This window comes from Petaurus breviceps, unplaced genomic scaffold, assembly GCF_028583685.1.
Source record: "Petaurus breviceps papuanus isolate PSGF00001 unplaced genomic scaffold, PetGlider_PUasm1.0 90740, whole genome shotgun sequence".
Classification (NCBI taxonomy): Eukaryota; Metazoa; Chordata; class Mammalia; order Diprotodontia; family Petauridae; genus Petaurus; species Petaurus breviceps.
In genome coordinates, this window is record NW_027187330.1 from 425,971 (window position 1) to 445,632 (window position 19,662).

Below are 19,662 nucleotides of genomic sequence, written 5' to 3' on the forward strand. Positions count from 1 at the left end.
TGGTGTTTTATAAGTTCATTCGATTCCTCTTCCCCAATTCTAGTTTTCCAGGAATTATTTTCTTCCTTAAGAGTCAAAGAGTTTTAGGGGCAGCTAAGTGGCTCAGTGAATAGAGCACCAGCCCTGGAGTTACTGTGTTTCCCTGATAATAAGACCTATCCCGAAAATAAGCCCTCCCCTTACTGTGTAAGATTCCTCTAAAATAAGCCCTCCCCTGAAAATAAGCCCTATTGAGATTGCTACTGTAGTGAAGGTGATCCCTTGCGCTACACGCTACATTACGGTACCCTCTGTGTGCACCGTCCCCCCCCACCCCGTGAAACGCACGCTGCGCTCCGAGCTGCATCCAATCAGAGCTACAGCAGTGAACGTGTCATCCTGTTCTTCCCCAGTGATTTGCTTATTGAATAAAGGTACATTTTTTTTGTTCACATTTACCTGTTTATTAAAATTGCTGTCAATGTTCATTAAAATAAGCCCTCCCCTGAAAATAAGCCCTCTGATGTTTTTCTGTCCAAAAAAAATAATAAGACAGTGTCTTATTATCGGGGAAACACGGTAGGAGGACCTAAGTTCAAAGCTGGCCTTAACACTTAACACCACTTACTGTGACCTCGGGCAACTCATTTAACTCCACCTACCCTGCCTTCCCCCCTCACAAAACAAAACAAAAAAGTTAAAGAGTTTGTTTCTTTTTCCTATTGTTATTATAACTTTCTTTTTATAGTTTTCCTAGATTGCTTTTATTTATTTTTCCTAATTTTTCCTTGATATCTCATTTGATTTTTGAATTCCTTTTTAAGTTCTTCCAAGAACTCTTTCTGGGCTTGTGACCATTTAATGTTACTCTTTGAGTAGGAGTGTTTTGTGTGTATGTGTGTGTTTTTTAACCTCACTATCTTTCTCTGAATATGAACCCAGATCTTCTTTTACATCAAAGTAGCTATCTATAGTCAGGTTCATTTTCCCTTGCTTACTCATTTTTATTTTGCTTTATTTTATTTTTATTATAATCAAGTTTTAATCCTGAGTTATAATTAATGTTGTTCTAGGCCTCAGGTCCTCCTTACTGTTATTTTCTGAATTCTCTTTGAGAGTTTAACCTCTGGGACTCCTCTTCTTCACTAAGCCATAGTTAGGGCCCCCAGCTATGCTGTCCTGAAAATGTTCTTGCTCCCTATGGTACCAGTACCACATTCACTGGGCACATGCTCACTTCTCCTCACCCACAGCCCCAGCCTGGGATCACCTCTGGTCAGCACCAATAGGCCTGGCCTCTGGAGACAGTGGGAGTTCTTCAATCTTCCCTCACTCTGCATCTGCTGTTTCTTAGAAGAAAGTTTGCGAAGGCATATTGCCCATGATTCACTGGGAAAAAGCCCAAGGGGGTCTACCTGGAGGTGTGGTTTTAGGCTTGAAACATCACTAAGTCAGCGAGCAGTCAAGGGCTGACTGAGAAGTGCCCAGTCTGCCACCCATCAGTGTCATGTTTGACAAGATTGATGTCTGGGAACCAAGGCTAATGGAGACTCAGTGTGTGGGTAATAGGCTAAGGAGTTAACCCAGAGATAGGGTCCTGAAGGATTCATTGAGGCAGCCAAGGAGTCAACCTAGAGATAGGGTATTGAAGGATTCATGGGGGCAGCAGGACACTATACAAGGGGGAGATAATAGTTGCCTAAGCTGGAATGTTTATAGATATTTTTGTGAAAGATTGATAGGTGTAGCTTGTTATTGTTCCAAGCTGAAATAAACAATTCATGAGTTGTTGCTGGGCAGAGTTAATGTTCTGAAGCTGGGGGTGGGGGGGGTGGGTATGATTTTACAAACTGGTTTTACAGGCTGATGTTACAAAGTGGTATTACAAATTGATGTTACAAACATAGACCCCAAGCACCCCATCAATAATATCTAGGAGGAAATAAAACAGATAATTGTAGGACTTATATTCCCAAATCTTTTAAAGTGTGGCAAATGACACAACCATGCTGATATGGACATGTGTGTTTGAATAAAATATTTTATTTTACATTGATTTGGCAATATTATAATCAATTTATAACCAGATAGGTTAGAATCCCTTCAGGTAGCAACTTAAGAATCTCTCCTTTGATGCTTCAAGTTTCATTGCAGTATTGATTCAGCATTGCCTAATAAACTGCTACACTTCACTTCCTGAAACCTTTACCTACTCATCTGCCATTATGTCCCATGATACCGTATGTCCCAAAAGACAAATGCAACACTACATGCACAGTTGGTACTTTGCACTATGATAATTTACTTTAAACTTATTTTTGCAGGCATACATTGTATTTAAATGCAGAAATTGCTTGCATTTTTATTTCTGGCTGATCTTCATTTGGAAATGTCTCATAGCACTTTAGCTTCTAATTATTTTGCCTCTCTTTTTCTCTGTCAAATAATGTTTTGCAAAGAAACATTTAAATATATTTTAAAAGACTATTTATATGTATACTTCTAAATCAAGACTATGTTGTATGTTACTTAAATGTATGCATAATCATATACAATATGTCCTTAGGTGTTTATATAATCATGGGCAGCTAGGTGTTACATTGTCTTGGAACCAGGAAGATCTGAGTTTAAATGTAGTCTCAGACACTTAATAGCTGTGTGACCCTGGTCAAGTCACTTAACCCTTATTTTCTTTAGTTCCTCATCTGTAAAACAGGGGTACTCAGGAGAAGGCAATGGTGAACTGCTCCAGTAAGCAAACCATGCCAAGAAAACCCCACAGACAAAAAAAAAAAAGTCCATAAGATCATGTAGAGTTAGACATGACAACTACTGAACAAGAAATATATAATTATATCCCAACTTATTTGTTTTGAATATTTCTTTTTTATGACTTTTAAAAATAGATAACAATAATTAAGATGATAACTACAGAGTGCCCCTTAAACACTCATTCACATACATTGAGAAACCTACAAATGAGATGGTGCCTTACTTGGAGGTTGGGAAAGAGAATGAGTGAATGAATAAATTAGAAGATGGAAGAAAGCTGGTGACTTTGAGGTGAGTTCAAACAGGTTAATAAGGAAGTGACAAAAGTCAGAACTCTAATAGGTATCAAACTAAGAACAAATTCTTTCTGAGTTACATTCAGCCATCTTCTTTCCTTAGCTCTTTTATGAATTACTCTGCTCTGCCCTCTCCCATCATCCTCCACACTCCAAACCCCCCCCCCCCCCCATTATCCACAGGCTGCCCATATGCTACTGGCACAGGTAGCAATCCTTGCAATCCTGAAACAGAGTAAAGAGTTGTATTTTGATGCATCTTGGGACTTCTGGGCAGCCAATTGGCATAGAAGACTAAGGCTCCCTACTTCTTAAGGACAGAGACCTTGATCTATTCTTCACTAAGTTCATTATTGTTAGAAAAATCTCTTTTGAATGACTATAGATCTAATTGAGGAGGCCGTGTAATTTTCTGGGGCTGTATGCAGTCAGCACAATATCATCTCCAAACGAACATCTAGAGGATATCACCAATTATGAGGAATTCCTCTTCTGTTTGGACTCTACAGAAAATCCTCCATGATAATGATGAATATCTTTTGTACTTTTGGATCAATATGCAAGTGCTATAAACTGGCCCTAGGCCTAGGCCATCACTTTGAAGTAAATTTGGGTATAAAATATATCTTAAGTGAGAAGAGGGATATTACATCTTTGAAGTCAGAAGGGCATTTCCCAGCAAACATCATCCTACTGATTAATAGCAGGCCAAAGTCGGAATTGATCTTGCCCACAGTTATAATGAATCTTCAGATAGGAGCATGTGCTGTCTCTTCAACAATATGAATGGAGACCAGTACAAATATTTCCCATCAATCTGGAGGCCTTATCTTAGGTTGGTTTCAGGGAAACTTCTGTCCCTTAAATTACTCACACCATCTGAAAGTCCCTAATCCCAAATCTTACTTATAAATTGCTAAACACTACTGGAGGAAATCTCACAATTGCACTGACTGGGATATACTCCTGACCCTGTGGACTTTCTCTACCATGATAAAGAAGTCACCCTAGAAATTCAAGGCATCACTGGATTTCTCACATTGGAAGTACCCTCCACCCCATGTAGCCTCTTCTGATCAATTGGTTCCTACCATAACCTTCATTTTAAGGCAGATGACCAAGCCATGAATTCATTTCTGTCCAGGATGCATTCCTGACTCTCTGAATTTCCTCCATAAAGCTCCACCCAGTACCCTCTCCCTGTTTCCCCTTTTCAGTTTCCTGTGGTCTTTCATCATTAAATTGAAAATTCCTTTGGGGCAGATTTAGCCTTTCTTTTTTACTTCTCGCATTCCCAGTGCTTAACACGGCCGTCTAGTGCATAATAAGAGTTAATAAATGCTTGCTGTTGAGTACTGGAAAGCTAGATAGCTGGCATTTCAAAAAGCTGGGTGGATTTCAAGATGAGAAGCCAGGCATATGAATTCTGAGAGCATTGCCAAAGAAACTGGGACTCCATTGTTGGGGGTACGTGTATCTACAAATATACATTTTTGACACATATTGGTAAATTGCTAGTGGGAGATACTGCCAATGTTCTCACCCACTGAATATAACTAAAATAAGAATTAAAAAAGGCAAGTGTTTTGCAAAATGGGTCTTGTGTATTCAACTGGCTCTTCCATTTTGGTATGTTGGGGCAGACAATTAATTAATTGGAAAGAATGTGCTTGTCCTGGAGGCAATCAGTAAAAGAGATTGTTTAATTTATTGGCTGGATCACAGGGAATTCCTCTTTGTAAACTTCGTGATGCCTTTCTACCTGAAATAAACCCCTTTGTCAACTAAAAAAATTAAATATGGGATTCCACTCTGATCAAAGCCCTACTGTGCTCTTTCTATAGGATAGAAAATTTAATGAAAGGAAAATATGCATGTGGATTCTAGGAGGAGGAAGAGAAAACTTATTTATTCCTTATCTCACACACAAAACCTCTTTTACAATCATTCACATTCTTAGTGTAACTACCACTGGATTAGCAAAGGCAACAGCTGCCACTGATAGATCTAATGGATCTTTTCTTTTTCTAATCATCAACCCCAAACTAGGTGTCAGCACACAGTAGGCACTTAATTTATTTTTTATTGTTTGCTTTTTGGAGGGCAATTGGGGTTAAGCAACTTGCCCAAGGTCGCACAGCTAGTAAGTGTTAGTGTCTGAGGCTGGATTTGAGCTCAGGTCCTCCTGACTCCAGGGTTGGTGCTCTATTCACTATGCCACCTAGCTGTCCCTAGTAGGCACTTAATTTCATGCTTGTTGGATTATGCTACATCAGGTGCAGCAGCCTCCCTCTCATCCTGAGGCTGCCTATAAAAGTAGAGACAACACAAGAGCTTCTGAGCTGGTTCCTAGGCTGTCCCTAAGACTTCGATTGTAGAGCAAATAGTTGTGAAAAGAAACAGAACAAGAAAGCCAAGTGAAAACTCTTTACAGCAAAGCAGTGTAGCTTTGAGGAATCTGGTTATCTGGATGGCCTTCCCTAGGTACCCCTTGGGTTCTCTGCTTTCTATATGTCTTTGAGGAACAAGTCTTGTGCATTGATTTATTTTGGAAGTCATAGGCAGGGCGGTCAACAGCTTGGTCTTTATCCAAATCTTTTTGAGCCTTTCCTTATTTTCTTGGATGTGTCACAGGACTTTGACACCTGTGTTTATCAATCAGCAAAATTGTCAATGATGTGGCTGTTCAACTGGAAGAGACAAGGTTGGGTTTCATTCAGTCTTCACAGTGATAGCCTGTTTTGGTAGTCTCTTTTGTAGGCTTTGCTGGTGTCCTCTGGGTTTTAAGGATATAGGACAATTGAAAATGTGTGAAGGTGCAGATGAGTACTGATTACATCTTCTGTTGCCTTCAGTATAAAAGTGAAAAGCAACATAGAATACAGTACTTAACTTAAACATTCACATCAAAGCCTATTGACCTTCACACCCTGCTCTACTTTGTTCTGCCTCTCATTCCATCTTTCTGTCTCTCCATCTTACCTTATTTCTATTTGCTATGTGTACTCTGCCTTTCATGTCTACTCTTTTGTTTTTTTTCTTCTTTTCTAAAATTTCTTTTATTTTTTTTCATTTTTTTGTCTTTATTAATTTGTTTGTTTACTTTGATTTTACAAAATTCAGTTGCCCAGTTCTGAGTTTCAAATTTTCTCCTCCTCCCTTTCCCCCCCCCCCCACACCTCATGGCAGCATACAATCAAGTATAGGCTGTGCAGATACTTTCATGTTAGATATTGGTCAGGTTGTAAAGAAATATTGTAACAAATGGAATGAACAATGGGAAAGAGGAAACAAAACCCAACAAAAAAAAGAAAGAGAGCAGGTATTTTGCTTCAATCTGCATTCAAACTCTGTTCTTTCTGGTTCTTTCTCTGAATGTAGATATCTTTCTCTGTCATGAGTCTTCCAAAGTTTACTTATAGCTCTGCATTTCTGAGAAGAGCCAGTCTAACAAAGTTGGTCGTCACACATACGTTGTGTCTGTAATTGTGTACAAATTTTTCCCGGTTCTGCTCTTTTCACTCAGCATCAGTTCGTATAAGCCTCTCCAGGTAGATATGAAGTCCATCTGCTCTTTGTTTCTTATGACACAATAGTATTCCATTACATTCATATACCATAACTTGTTTAGCCATTCACCAATTGATGGGTATCCCCTTAATTTCCAGTTCTTTGCCACCACAAAAAGAGCTGTTATAAATATTTTTGTACATATGGGTCTTCCTCCTACTTCTGTGAGCTCTTTGGGATACAGGCCTAGAAGTGGTATTGCTGGGTCAAAGGATATGAAATTACTTATAGCCCTTTGGGCATAGTTCCAGATTGCTCTCCAGAATGGTTGGATTAGTTTACAACTCCACCAGCAATGTAGTATTGTTCCAATTTTTCCACATTCTCTACAGCCTTTATCATTTTCCTGTTTTGACATTTTAGCCAATCTGACTGGTGAGATGTGGTACCTCAGAGTTGTTTTGATTTGCATTTCTCTAATCAACAGTGATTTAGAGCATTTTTTCATGCTTATAGATATCTTTAATTTGTTCCTCTGAGAAATGTCTGTTCATATCCTTTGACCATTTATCAATTGGGGAATGCTTGTATTCTTATAGATTTGACTCAATTCTCTGTATATTTTAGAAATCATAATGTCTACTCTTTTTCTATAACATTCTTGCTTTCACTCTCGCTCTCTGCTCCCACTTCTCTTCCCCTCTCCTTCCCCCATTTCTTTCTTTCTCCCCCCTCCCTTATCTGTCTTTCTGTCTCTTTCCCCCTCCTCCCTTTGCTCCATTGCTATGGTTAAATAGCATTAGTTATAGAATTAAAGGATTCTTATATTTATTTTTAATATATTATATTATTAATTATATAATATATTATTATTAATTTTTAAATAAAGTTTTATGTTTCCTATTTTATTTTTTAAAAGGCAACTGAATAGTATTTTAAAAGTAAATATGAAATAACTTGTTTTTTACTTGTGTGATTCACTTAACTATTGGCAATTCTCCTCCCCTCTCCTTCTCCAGCAATCTAACACATGGATATTCCTTTACCATTGCCTGTTTCCATAATTTAGTTCTATGAATTTCCACTCAGTGGCATGGCTGTTGTACTCTCAAATTGTAACTTTATATAAATTGTAACTATATATACATTTATATAATTTTTAACACAAGTAATTGCCTTGAATTGCAGAATTGGGATATGAGATCTTGCCAAGTAGAGTCGGACTCTACTTTTGTGAAATAATAGGTCATAGGGTCAGTCCTTTTCATTTTACATATCTGACCAGATTTCAGAGTTTGAGATGGACAAATCAGGCTTAACAAATTTGTTTTGCATCTAGGATTCAGCTCCCAAATTTTGGGAGCCAAGAAAAACTTTTAGCTTTTGGTGAAAGAAAAAAGAAAGGGGTAGGGGCTGAAAATCATATATTACTACAGAGTACTAATCCAAATTAGGATCACCAAAGGTCTACCAGAAGCATCCTGCTGTTTCCTCTGGAAGGCTCAAAGAGGTAGTTAAGCATCTCTGGAAAGAGAATTTACTGCATTATAAATGCCCTAGAGGGAAGTGTCTTGTCTACCCTCTCTACATATCCACTTTCTCCCTTTCTTCTTTGCTTGAATGCTCACAGTATGAAAAAAAACAAGCAGCATCTAAGACTCGAGCTGGATCGGTACCAGTTCTGTACTGACTAGAGTAGACCCAGGAGCCTCTGGGCAGCTATCCACTGCTGCTTATCTATTCAGCATGGTACCAGCTGGTATCTATTACAAAGAATTGACTCTATGAACTCAAGTTAATTTAAAAAAAATGAATTTCTCATAAAGGAACAATTTAATTCACCTGTGTATGTTAAAAATAAGAGCTAACATTAGTACCGTCGACCTTCAAAGTTTAAAAAAACACTTGGCATACAAAAGAATCACAGAATTTGAAGGTTGGGAGGGATTTCAGAAGCCATCCATCTAGCCAACCCATACACCAAAGGAATCCCCACTATAGCATACTGAAGTTGTCGTTCAACATCTGCTTGAAGACCTTCAAGGAGGGGGAAACCAATCCTTTTTTAAGCAATATATCCCCTTTTGTGACAGGACTAATTGTTAAGGAGTTCTTCCTGACATCATGCCTAAATTGGTTTCTTTGCAGCTGCATCTTCCACCCACTGATCCCAGTTCTGTCCTCTGAGGCCAAAAAGAACAAATCTAATCCTTTCCTTTACATGACAACCCTTCAGATCCTTGAAAACAGTTATCTATGTCCCTCAGATTCCACGGTTCCAAGAAGTAGACCCAGTACTCCAGATGAGCTCTGACAAGGGCCGAGGAAGAGGGACTCTCACCATGCCATTGTGAAGAGCTTTGCTTCTCTTAATGCAGCCCAGGATCTCACTAAATTTTTGTCTGCCGCATCATGCTGTTGAGTCATATCGAGCTTGCATTATTTCTCTGTGATTTTCACAACCCTGTTTAGGACTTCTTTTAAAGTTGTTGAGAACTCCAAAATGTTCTCTAGTTGTCTTCCTGTCACCCTGCCCTAATGTAAACTCAGAACCCGGGCCAAGATGGCTGCCTAAATGGGATGGGAACACTCAGCTCCTTCACAACTTACTCTGGCAAAAAAAAAATGTGAAATTTGAATCATAGTGAATGTGAATCAAGGAACCTGATGAGAAACTGTAGTAAGTGGCTTCTGCCCCCAAACTACATAAAAAACCAACCAGAAGCCCATGGGCAATAGGAAAGGGGGCTAAAGTCAAGAAAGCCCACTCCTCTAGCATGGCTAGCAATGGGCCAGAGACACACATAGATTGCAAAGCTTTTGTATCTAGAGACAGCAAGAGTAGACCCTGCCATGCCCCAGACCTAGAGAGGTCAGAAATCCCCAAGATGGATAGTCCTAGGGTGGAGAACTTAGAAATTTGGGGGATCACTATAGACAGAGGTGCTCAAATAGGAACATCTAAGGTGTTCAGGTTCTCTCAGGTCCCAATCACTCTCTCCTGAAATGCCATAGAGGTTCGGAAGATTTAGTCCTCTAAATATTAAAGATGGGGGGGGGGGGCACAGAGGGTGTCTAACCCTAGGAAAGAGATGTTAATGCAGGGTAACGCTAATGTGATACCCATAGCAACTGCTATGAATATGCATGCATATTTCCAGGGTAGATTCACAAAACAGAATAAACTCTCTTCCTCAAAGGCAAAACCAGAACATTTACTTGGAACATCATTAGGATACGAGGAAGTAAAATTTAACAAATTACTCATCACTAATCCAGAGAACTGCAATATCCCCAGCCTCCTTTCTGTCAGGCTTCCCCACAAAACAAGTTCCCCTAAGCAAGATTCCTCCCTCCCCCACTCTCAGCTCTCAGCTCTCTTCTCTAAGCTCCTCCCACACTGAGCTCCGTGTACCTCAGGCTCCAGGTAATGGGTGGGCATGATCTTCCTATGTCATTAACATTACATGCAGGAATCCAAGAGAACCACAGTGACACCAAGCAGGGCCTGCCTACCCCATTCAAAAGCACAAAAAAGAAGAAGAGCCAGGTCCTCATATAAAATTCAGATTCAAGCCTAACGCTAGAGAGATGAGTAAATCAAAGGAGATGCCATCCAATTTAAAAAATATCATTATAGATTCATAGATGCCTCCAAAGAATGAGAGTAACTCCATAATAACTGCAATATAAAGACTCAAAGGAAACAATTAGATTTTTCACCAGGACTGCATGATATCTAGAAGAAAATGAAGCAAGAGACAAAATAATAAAAAACTAAACAAAGAAAATGGCAAACATACCCAAATAAGGACTCCCTGAAAGCTAGAATAAACCAAACAGAAATCAATGACTCAATAAAATAGGAAGGAATTTCACAATAAAATTAAAAATTGGAAAAACAGAAGAAAACAAGATATTAGATAACAGAAACAACTGGCCTGGAAAAGAAGTCAGGAGAAGATTATTTGAAAATCATTGGACTCCCTGAAAACCTTGATTTAAAAAAGACTCAACACATATTTCAAGAATTCATGAATGAAAACTACTCTGATGTATTAGAACCATAAAGTAAAGTGAAGATATAAATAATCCACTGATCACCTCCTGAAAAGCACCCAAAAGGAAAAATACCAGGAATGTCATAGCCAAAATTCCTCATTCCCACATCAAAGAAAAAAAAGTATTGCAAACATAGAGAAAGATAGAGTTCAAATGCCAAGGAGCTACATTCAATATCACATAAGACTTGACAGCTTCTAGTGTAAATGCAAGAACTTGTAATAAATATTTCCAAAGGCAAATAATAGAAGCTTACAACCAAAAAGAATTTAATTTGCAAAGTTAATTATAACCCTAAAGGGGAAAAACAAATATCTTTAATTGAACAGAGCAGAGGTATCAAATATGCTGCCCGCAGGTTGCATGTAGTCCATAACACTTTTGAGTGGAACCAGAACCAGATTAAAATATAATTGGGAAATATTCAAGAAAAAATATAAAAGAACAATGTAGATAATATTACATTTTAAAACTAAGTCAATATGCAATCCCCAGGAATTTGTATGGATGGTTTAATGTCCTCCATTCTATTTGAATTTGACACCACTAGAATAGAGGAATTGTAAGAATTTCTATGAAAAACTAGTGTTCAATAGGAACTTTGAAACACAAATACAAAAAATGTAGAGAAGCCTAGAAAGGTACATTTATTTGAACAATTAAACAGTGCTATATAATGATGTAGTACTAACATTCTAATAGGGAGAGCAGAAATAATCATCCCTTTAGAACCTAAATGTCTTCAAAGGGTATTGAAGGAGTTAAATAAGAAAAATAGTGAAACTGGGGATGGATTGTTTCTGTTCTGAATATTTTTTAAAGTAAATAAGATGGGAATAGACAAATTAGAAAAGTGAAAAAGGTGGTAGAATTTGCTATTTCTCATAATTTGAGTGTATGCGAAAAATATGTAAACATCAAGGGAGTAGGGAAAGGAGCAGGCATCAGATGAACTGTATTCATCTGAAATGGAGAAATGAAGGTTGAACACATGCACACACACACAGTTTGGTGTAGAAACACATCAGACTTAATATATTGAAACAAGTGGGAAGGGGACAATATTGTGTAGAAAAATAGACATAAGCAAAGCAAACTTCCTGATTCTGAATGGAAAATTAAGGGGAGGGGAGGGCAGGGAACAGGAAGAGAAACAAAAAAACTAGAACCTAAGAGGTGGTGGTTGTTCATTAATTGGGGAATGACTGAACAAATTGTGGTATGGGGATGCAATGGAATATTATTGAGCCATAAGAAATGATAAAAGAGACAATTTCAGATAGTTCTTGGTAGTATGAACCGAAGGGAGAGTGAAGTGGGAACCAGAAGAACAATTTACACATGGACAGCAATATAATGAAAACTTTAAATGACAACAATTCCTTTTTTTTTCTTTTTTTTAATTTTTAAATTAGTTTGTTTGTTTACTTTTAGTTTACAGGATTCAATTCCACAATTCCTTGAGTTTCACATTTTGTCCCCCTCCCCTTCCCCCATGGCGGCATATAGTCAAGTATAGGATTTGTAAATACTTTCACATTATACATTAGTCAGGTTACAAAGACGGATTGTATCAGATGCAATGAAAAATGGTAAAGAGGACATAAAACCAAACAAGAAAAGGAAAAATATCAGGTATTTTGCTTCCATCTGGATATAAACCCAGTTCTTTCTAGTTCTTTCTCTGGATGCAGACGTTTCTCTCCATCATGAGTCTTTTGGGATTGACTTATATCATTGCATTGCTGAGAAGAGTCCAGTCTATCAAAGTTGGTCATCACACATACGTTGTGAAAAGATAACAGTTCTGATCAAAGTCATCACTAGTCATGTCTCCAGGGACTGATGATGAAGCATGTCATTCTAGGAAACTATATATGTGGACACAGAATTTATGGAGGCAGATAGGTAGCAAAGTAAATAGAATGCTGGATTTGTTAGAGTTCAAATCTAGCCTTAGAGATATTTACTGATTGTGTAATCTTGGACAATTTGCTTAACCTCTGTCTGCATCTATTTTCTCATCTATAAAATGGGGATAACCTATATAACCTACTGCTCTTATTGTGAGGATCAAGTGAAATATGTTTGTAACATAATTTACAAACCTTAAAGCACTGTATAAATGCTAACATTATATTGTGTTATATTAGACAGCATTTTATGAGGCATCTTTATTTGCCTTTAGAAACAGAAGTTAAAAGCAACTCTTACTGATAGGTGATCACTTAGGAGGCAGATTAACACCCCAAAGGCAAAGGAAAACAGTGGAAACATCAGCAGATTTGGAATCAGAGGACCTGAGTTCAAACAATAGCGCCATTTGCTACCAGCATAACCTTGGACAAATCATTTCACCTACCTGGGCTCAGTTTCCCCTGAGAATGGGAGACTCAGATTAGATAACACCTTTCCAAACTGTCTAAAATCATCTTCTTGCTGTTCCTCCTATATTCTATCTTCCATCTGTGTGCATTGGCACAGCCTGCCCCTCATTCCTGAAATTCATTCCCTTTTACCTCTGCCTGGTTTGTTTCAAAACCCAGCTCAAACACCACCTCCTACTTCAGGCTTTCTGAGATACCCTCCATTGCTAGTGCCTTGCCACGAAATTACCTTATATTTTGAATATTCCTCCATATAGTTACTTCTTCCCACAAGAGTTATTTCTTTTTTTGTGTTTGTTTCTCCAGTGTCTAACACACGATAGGCACTCAAAAAATAGTTGATTGATTGATTGATTTCAACTCTAAATCTACAATCCAATAGTTCCCACAATCTGTGGGGATGCATTGAAAAGGAGATACCATGGTATGGGCACAGTAATCACTAACCAACCAAAAATTCTGGAGTTAGCTAAATTCCTAATTTCTCCCCAATCTGCTCATTAGGAAGATGACTGTTGAAGACTGTTGAAGTCAGGCCTTATGCTGGTGATGATTTACCCACTTAATTCTAAAGAAGCCAATGCAGCCATCATGCCATATGGAGATTAGGAGATTAGGACAGGGGCTTGTGTCTGTGGGAGTTGTTGAAGTGACTAAATCGGCAGGAGGCAGTAAGGTCCACTCAAGACCCCATTGGGCATTGGCCTCAACAAGTAGTATGATTAAAAGCAGTTCAAAATAAAAAGACCTAAGTTTCTGGAAAGCTGTCTGAATTTAGAGTGTCAACTCCAGAATACTCCCTGAATTTTTGAAAGTCTCTGGACTTTGACAGGATCATAGGGTTATCTCCTTTGACTTTGGACTCTGACTGGTACCAGTGCACCCACTCCTCTCGTCCCTTGGATACTGGTACACATAATCACTCTGGTAACTCACCCTAGCCTGACCTTTGGCTCCCCTATTCTCCTCCCTGTTCAGATTGTGTGCACACTCCTCCCAACCTCGTCCCAGGTGATGATTATACCTGCCATCTTGGGAACTTCTCTGGTTCCTGGCATTTGCTGGCTCTTCCTCTGCATAGCCCCATAACATGGATGGAGGAGAACTTCTATATCTGTATTGTTGTAGGGAGTCCATCTTCCTCTGTCTCTGAGGATGAGTGGCTGAAAGCCTCTGAAACTTCAACATGCATTTATGAAACACTTACTGTATGCTGGGCACCATGCTAAGAGCTGTGAATACAAATGAAAGCAGAAAGACAGCCCCTGCCCTCAATAAGCTTACATTTTAACAAGAATAGACAACACATAAAAGAGAATTGAAAAGGGAGTAGGGAGTAGAGGGAAAATTAAGGGATCTAGGACATTGGAGAGAAAGTCCAGAAGAGTCAGGAGTAAAGTGTGGAAAGAAATGAAAGCTTGGCTAGCCTTGGCTAACCTTAAAATAGAGGTTCTGTGTGGAACCAGCCGATTAGAGGGGTAGGCTGCAGGGGTGGAGGATGTGTTCAATATGGGAAGTACATAACTTCCAGGGTTAGCTTTCAGTGTGAAAAGGTTTCTGGGGCATTGGAGAAAAACATTGTGAGAGTCTAGAGTGCAGCCTGGAATGAAGGGGAATTCTCTTTTTTAAGAGTTAAAAGCCTGGGGGCAGCAGCTAGGTGGCCACAGTGTATAGAGGACAGGCCCTGAAGTCAGGAGAACTTGAATTCAAACCAGGCCTCAGACACTTGACACTTAACTAGCTGTGTGACCTTGGGAAAGTCACTTAACACCAATTGCCTTGCCTTCTCCCTTCCAAAACAAACAAAACAACAAAAAAAAAGAGTTAAGAACCTGGCAGTTTTGCCCCATGTGTCTTTGTTGAGGGGGTAGGCAGAGAGAAAAGGGGGGAGGGAGACAGAACAAGGACCTTGGCAGGGGTTTATGATTTATAGAAGAAAGCAAAGACGCAGTCTTGCCTTCTCAGGTTACAGAAAGAACCAGCCTGAGATGGAATAAACTGGGAATCTGTTAAATTGATAAACAAACATTCCTAAGTGTCTGGCTGAGGCTTCTCCTGATTTATCCATAAAAGGCAAGGTTGAGCCAGGAAGTCAAACAAGCTTTGAGAGTCATCTCAGCAGCTACATTGCATTAGCTAACTCCAATGTAAAAGTTATCCACAAGTTATTCATTCACTATGCATTTATGTTTTGGACTTAGATAGCAGGCTTGGTAGGAGACTCCTATGGTACAATTTGTTTGTTTTTGCATTGACTTCATTCATTCAACAAAGATTTTTTAAAAATCAATCAATTAATTTATTTTTAGTTTTCAACATTCACTTTTATAAGATTTTGAGTTCTAAATTTCTCCCTTCATTTATCCACCCCGCCCAAGACAGCATGCAGTCTGATATAAGCTATACATGTACAATAATATTAAGCATATTTCCACATTAGTTATGTTATAAAAGAAGAATCAGAACAAAAGAGAAAACCATGAGAAAGAAAAAACAACAAAAAAAGAGAAAATAGTATGCTTCGATCTATATTCAGATTCCGTAGTTCTTTCTCTGGATGTAGATAACCTTTTCCATCGTGAGTCTTTTGGAATTGTCTTAGATGATTGCATTGCTAAGAAGAGCTAAGTCTAGCAAAATCGGTCATCTGCACAGTATTGCTGTTACTGCGTACAATGTTCTCCTGGTCCTGCTCACTTCACTCAGCATCAGTTCTAGCAAGTCTTTCTAGGTTTTTCTGAAAATTTGACTGTTCACCATTTCCTATGGAATAGTAGTATTCCATTACATTTGTATACCACAACTTGTTTAGCCATTCCCCAATTGATGAGCATCCCCTCAATTTCTAATTCTTTGCTACCACAAAAAGAGCTATTATAAATATTTTTGTACATGTGGGTCCTTTTCACTTTTTTATGATCTCTTGGATACAGACCCAGTAATGGTATTGCTGGATCAAAGGGTATACACAATTTTATAGCTCTTTGAGCATAGCTACAAATTGCTTTCCAGAATGGTTGGATTAGTTCAAACTCCACTAACAATGCATTAGTGTTCCAATTTTCCCTGCCTTCTCCAACATTTATCATTTCCCTGTTTTGTCACATTAGCCAATCTGATAGGTGTGATGTGGTACCTCAGAGTTCTTTTGATTTGTATTTCTCTAATCAACAGTGATTTAAAGCAGTTTTTCATGTGACTATAGATAGCTTTAATTTCTTCATCTGAAAACTGCCTGTTCATATCCTTTGGCCATTTATCAATTGGGGAATGACTTGTATTCTTATAGATTTGACTGTTCTCTATAGATTTTAGAAATGAGGACTTTATCAGAGAGATTGGCAGTAAAAATTGTTTCCCAGCTTTCTGCTTCCTTTCTAATCTTGTCAAAAAAGATTTATTATGCACCCACTATGTAAATGCACTTACCTGTCCTATGCACTAGGGAAGATACAAAGGCAAATTCAACTTAGTGTAAGAGCCCTTGAAGCTCTTACAATCTACAAGGAGAAATAAGATATTCTCAGAGATAAAATATAAATTACAAGATAAGTACATAAAAAGAGTATAAAAGTGCTTTGAAGTCAAATGAGAGGACAAAGGGGTCAGGGAAGGAAGGCTTCATATGGAAGAACATTTAAGGTGAGTCTTGGATATACAATAAGCAAAGGTGGAAATCTGTGAGTAGGTCACACCATAAGCAAAGGCATAGAGATGAGAAAATATGGAACATGTTCAAGGGATGTCCCATAATCCAATCTAAAGACAAATGAGCCCTCTGAGTAGGAGGATAGATAGATCAATGGATCACAGATCATAGGATTTTTGCTTTTAGCCCTGCTCAAAGTTTTCAGATCCAAAAGATCTCAAGAAGAATGGATCAATTCCAGAACCATCCTGGACCAGAACCATCACTGGGACAAACAATGGATCAGGGTAGGGCTCTTGAGTCTACACTATGTCTAATCTTATCCCTTTCTATAATCTAAACAACCATAGGTTAACAGGAACCAGCCAAGGAGGACCTCATTGGCCTCAGTGTATTCCTTTCCCTATGGATCTACGACACAAAAAATGGAGCAGAAAAGCTTTCATTCCAATTAGTCAGCAAAGCCATCAGCCAGCCACTTTTATGAAGTAGCTGCAGCCTGCAAAAACCTAGTCTCTGTGCATGTGTATGTTTTGGGGTCAAGGTTGCAAAACAAACAAAATTTCTCTCCCTCAAGGAGTTACAATATATTGAAAAAGCCAATATGTACACAAGGACAGCTTTATAGACAGTTTTTATAGAGTATTATCTACTAGCAGAGTGGGATCTAGAAGCAGGCAAGGCACGCAGTTATAAAAGGGGTGGCATAGCATAGGAGCCGTGAACAGGAACACATATTCTTTTTTTAAGTAAATGTAAATATTTTAATGCCAGGAAACTATTATCTCTGTTCCATCTTATTTGCAATAATCCAAGTTACTGTTCCTTGCCTAGAGTACAGAAGTGTCAAGCTTCCATTGCTCATTTTAGATTTCTTGTTGGCTAAAAGATCTTTAAATAAAAAAACTTAGTAAAAGAGACAGACAACACTGTTTGATACCAGTCATTCAAATGAATACATGAAAAGCAGTTATTAATAACTTATGTGCTAAGCACTAGGAATTCAGACACAAAAGGAAGATAGCATCTACCTTCAAAGAACTTAGATGCTATTAGAGGGAGTTAATACTTATGTATATCCACTCCAATTACCCCCGGTTTTCATCTAACAAATTGGGTCACTGAGGCATGATTACCCTAAATTCAAATACTCTTGTGGGTCCTCATTCATAAAACTATATATCACAAGCCCCAACCTGTGTATTCCTCTTTAAAAGTCAGTCATTTCACCCAATTAAGTCAAAGAAAGGCTTTTTACTGAAATGTAACAGCTTGAACAGTAGTAACAAAATATTCTCTATATAAACCTGGGATGGACTGTACAAAAGTCTCAGTGGGGAAGAGTAATTAAACACATAAAAAAATGTTTATAGAGAGGCACACATATAGGTAACAGATATGACCAAGGCAACTCACACCTCTGGTACTGAAGGGTTCTTTTCTCCTGTCGTCCTCACTCTGCTTTCCTAGGTGAAGTATCTCTCTTGGGCAGGTCATCATGTTGTATTGCCAGGTGCACACCTCTCCATGTCTTAATTTTACCAGAAAGATGGAAGATGATTCCCTCTTATGGCCCGAATTCTTATGCCAGAACTCCTCTTTCAATTCAAGCTAGGTTAGCTTGTTTTTGTTCTTAATACTGGGACAAGGGTAATAGCTGATCCTCCCATAAAATTACTATGGGTTCCCTGTGTGGTATCGCTGCCTCATTCAATCTCCAAGGCCCTATAGTCCTCTCAAATTGATTAAGTCGCTTCTTTCTGCCTCCTAAAGAAGTAAGGATATGTGAGTGCTCCTTTAGCTGCTGAACAAAAATTTGTAAGGGGAACACTTTTTATAATCTTGGATTGGGTTATTCAGAGGGTAAGTCAGTCAAAGTTCCACTCCTATAAGTACTGAATGTGCCACTTCAAGTTTTGTAGCCTTATAATCTGTGAATATATCGCTTAGGATGGTCATTGATTATCTAAAAAAAAAAGACAAAGCCTGAAATGGGCTTTGGCCCACAATCTAACATATAAAAAGACTGGTGGCCAGGGAAGGATGTTTTGGTTTGGAAAGTTACAGGGATGGTGAGTGGAACCATAGAGAACCAGTGATATGCCCTTTCCAGAAGCAATAGTTATATTGATTTAATTGCTGTACCCAGAGCTAGAGATTGAAAGTGGTGATTCTGGCAGGGCAGGTAGTAAAGAGATGGATGGTAGCATGGACTGGGAAGCAATTCAGCATCTTTCCAAGGTCCTCAATGTCCCTGACATCTCCAGGCTGAAGTGGTTATAATAAGGAAAGGAAGAAGTGGAACCAAGAGGCACTGGATGAAAAAATGAGCTACTAAAAAAAAGACATCTGTAGGACGACTTCCAAAAGGAAAATGTAAGCTTTTTGAGATTGAGGACTGTTTTTCATTTTGTTTTTGTATCTTCAACATCTAGATCTTCAACATTTTACACGCAATAGGTGCTTAATAAATGCTTATCATATTAGATTAGAGAATAATCCAATCCCTGTGCTAAAGAGAACTCAGTGGTGGCTTAGATGTAGAGGGTAAAGATAGAAGAGAGACAAAAGCAAAGTTAAAGATGCTGCTGTGATCTTGAACCTGGGGAATGCAGAGGATGCGTTCTCTATTAAGGTGGTTCCTTTAATAAGGGTCAGTTATTTTATTTAAGGGATTTTCATTCCATTATTTCTGCTGGCTTTGTGGTCCTTGTAAACAAATTCAGTATGCGCTGCACAAATGTTTGATTTCCAATGCTTTGTTTTCCTTAAGACTTATTAAGTTTTGTTCCATCTGTGACCAGTTTAACATTTGCAACCAATGTGAAGGTAACCAATTCAACAAAGATAAAAAATTTGGAGCTAAAAGCAAACCATCTATTCCAACCCCTTTATTGATAGTTAAGTAAGCTAAGACCCAGAGAGAGGAAATAACTTGTCCAAGGAAAAATAGCTCTATCACACTGCCTTTCCCTGTATCTGGGGAAAAGTGAAACCAGCATTTTTT

At 38.4% G+C, this 19,662-nt stretch overlaps 1 protein-coding gene across 3 annotated transcripts in view; it reads left to right on the forward strand.

Annotated features, from left to right (window-relative positions):
• The window catches only part of ENTPD1 (ectonucleoside triphosphate diphosphohydrolase 1), a 112,017-nt gene that overhangs the window by 39,878 nt on the left and 52,477 nt on the right, over nucleotides 1-19,662 (forward strand). The gene's annotated exons all lie outside the window — the stretch shown is intronic.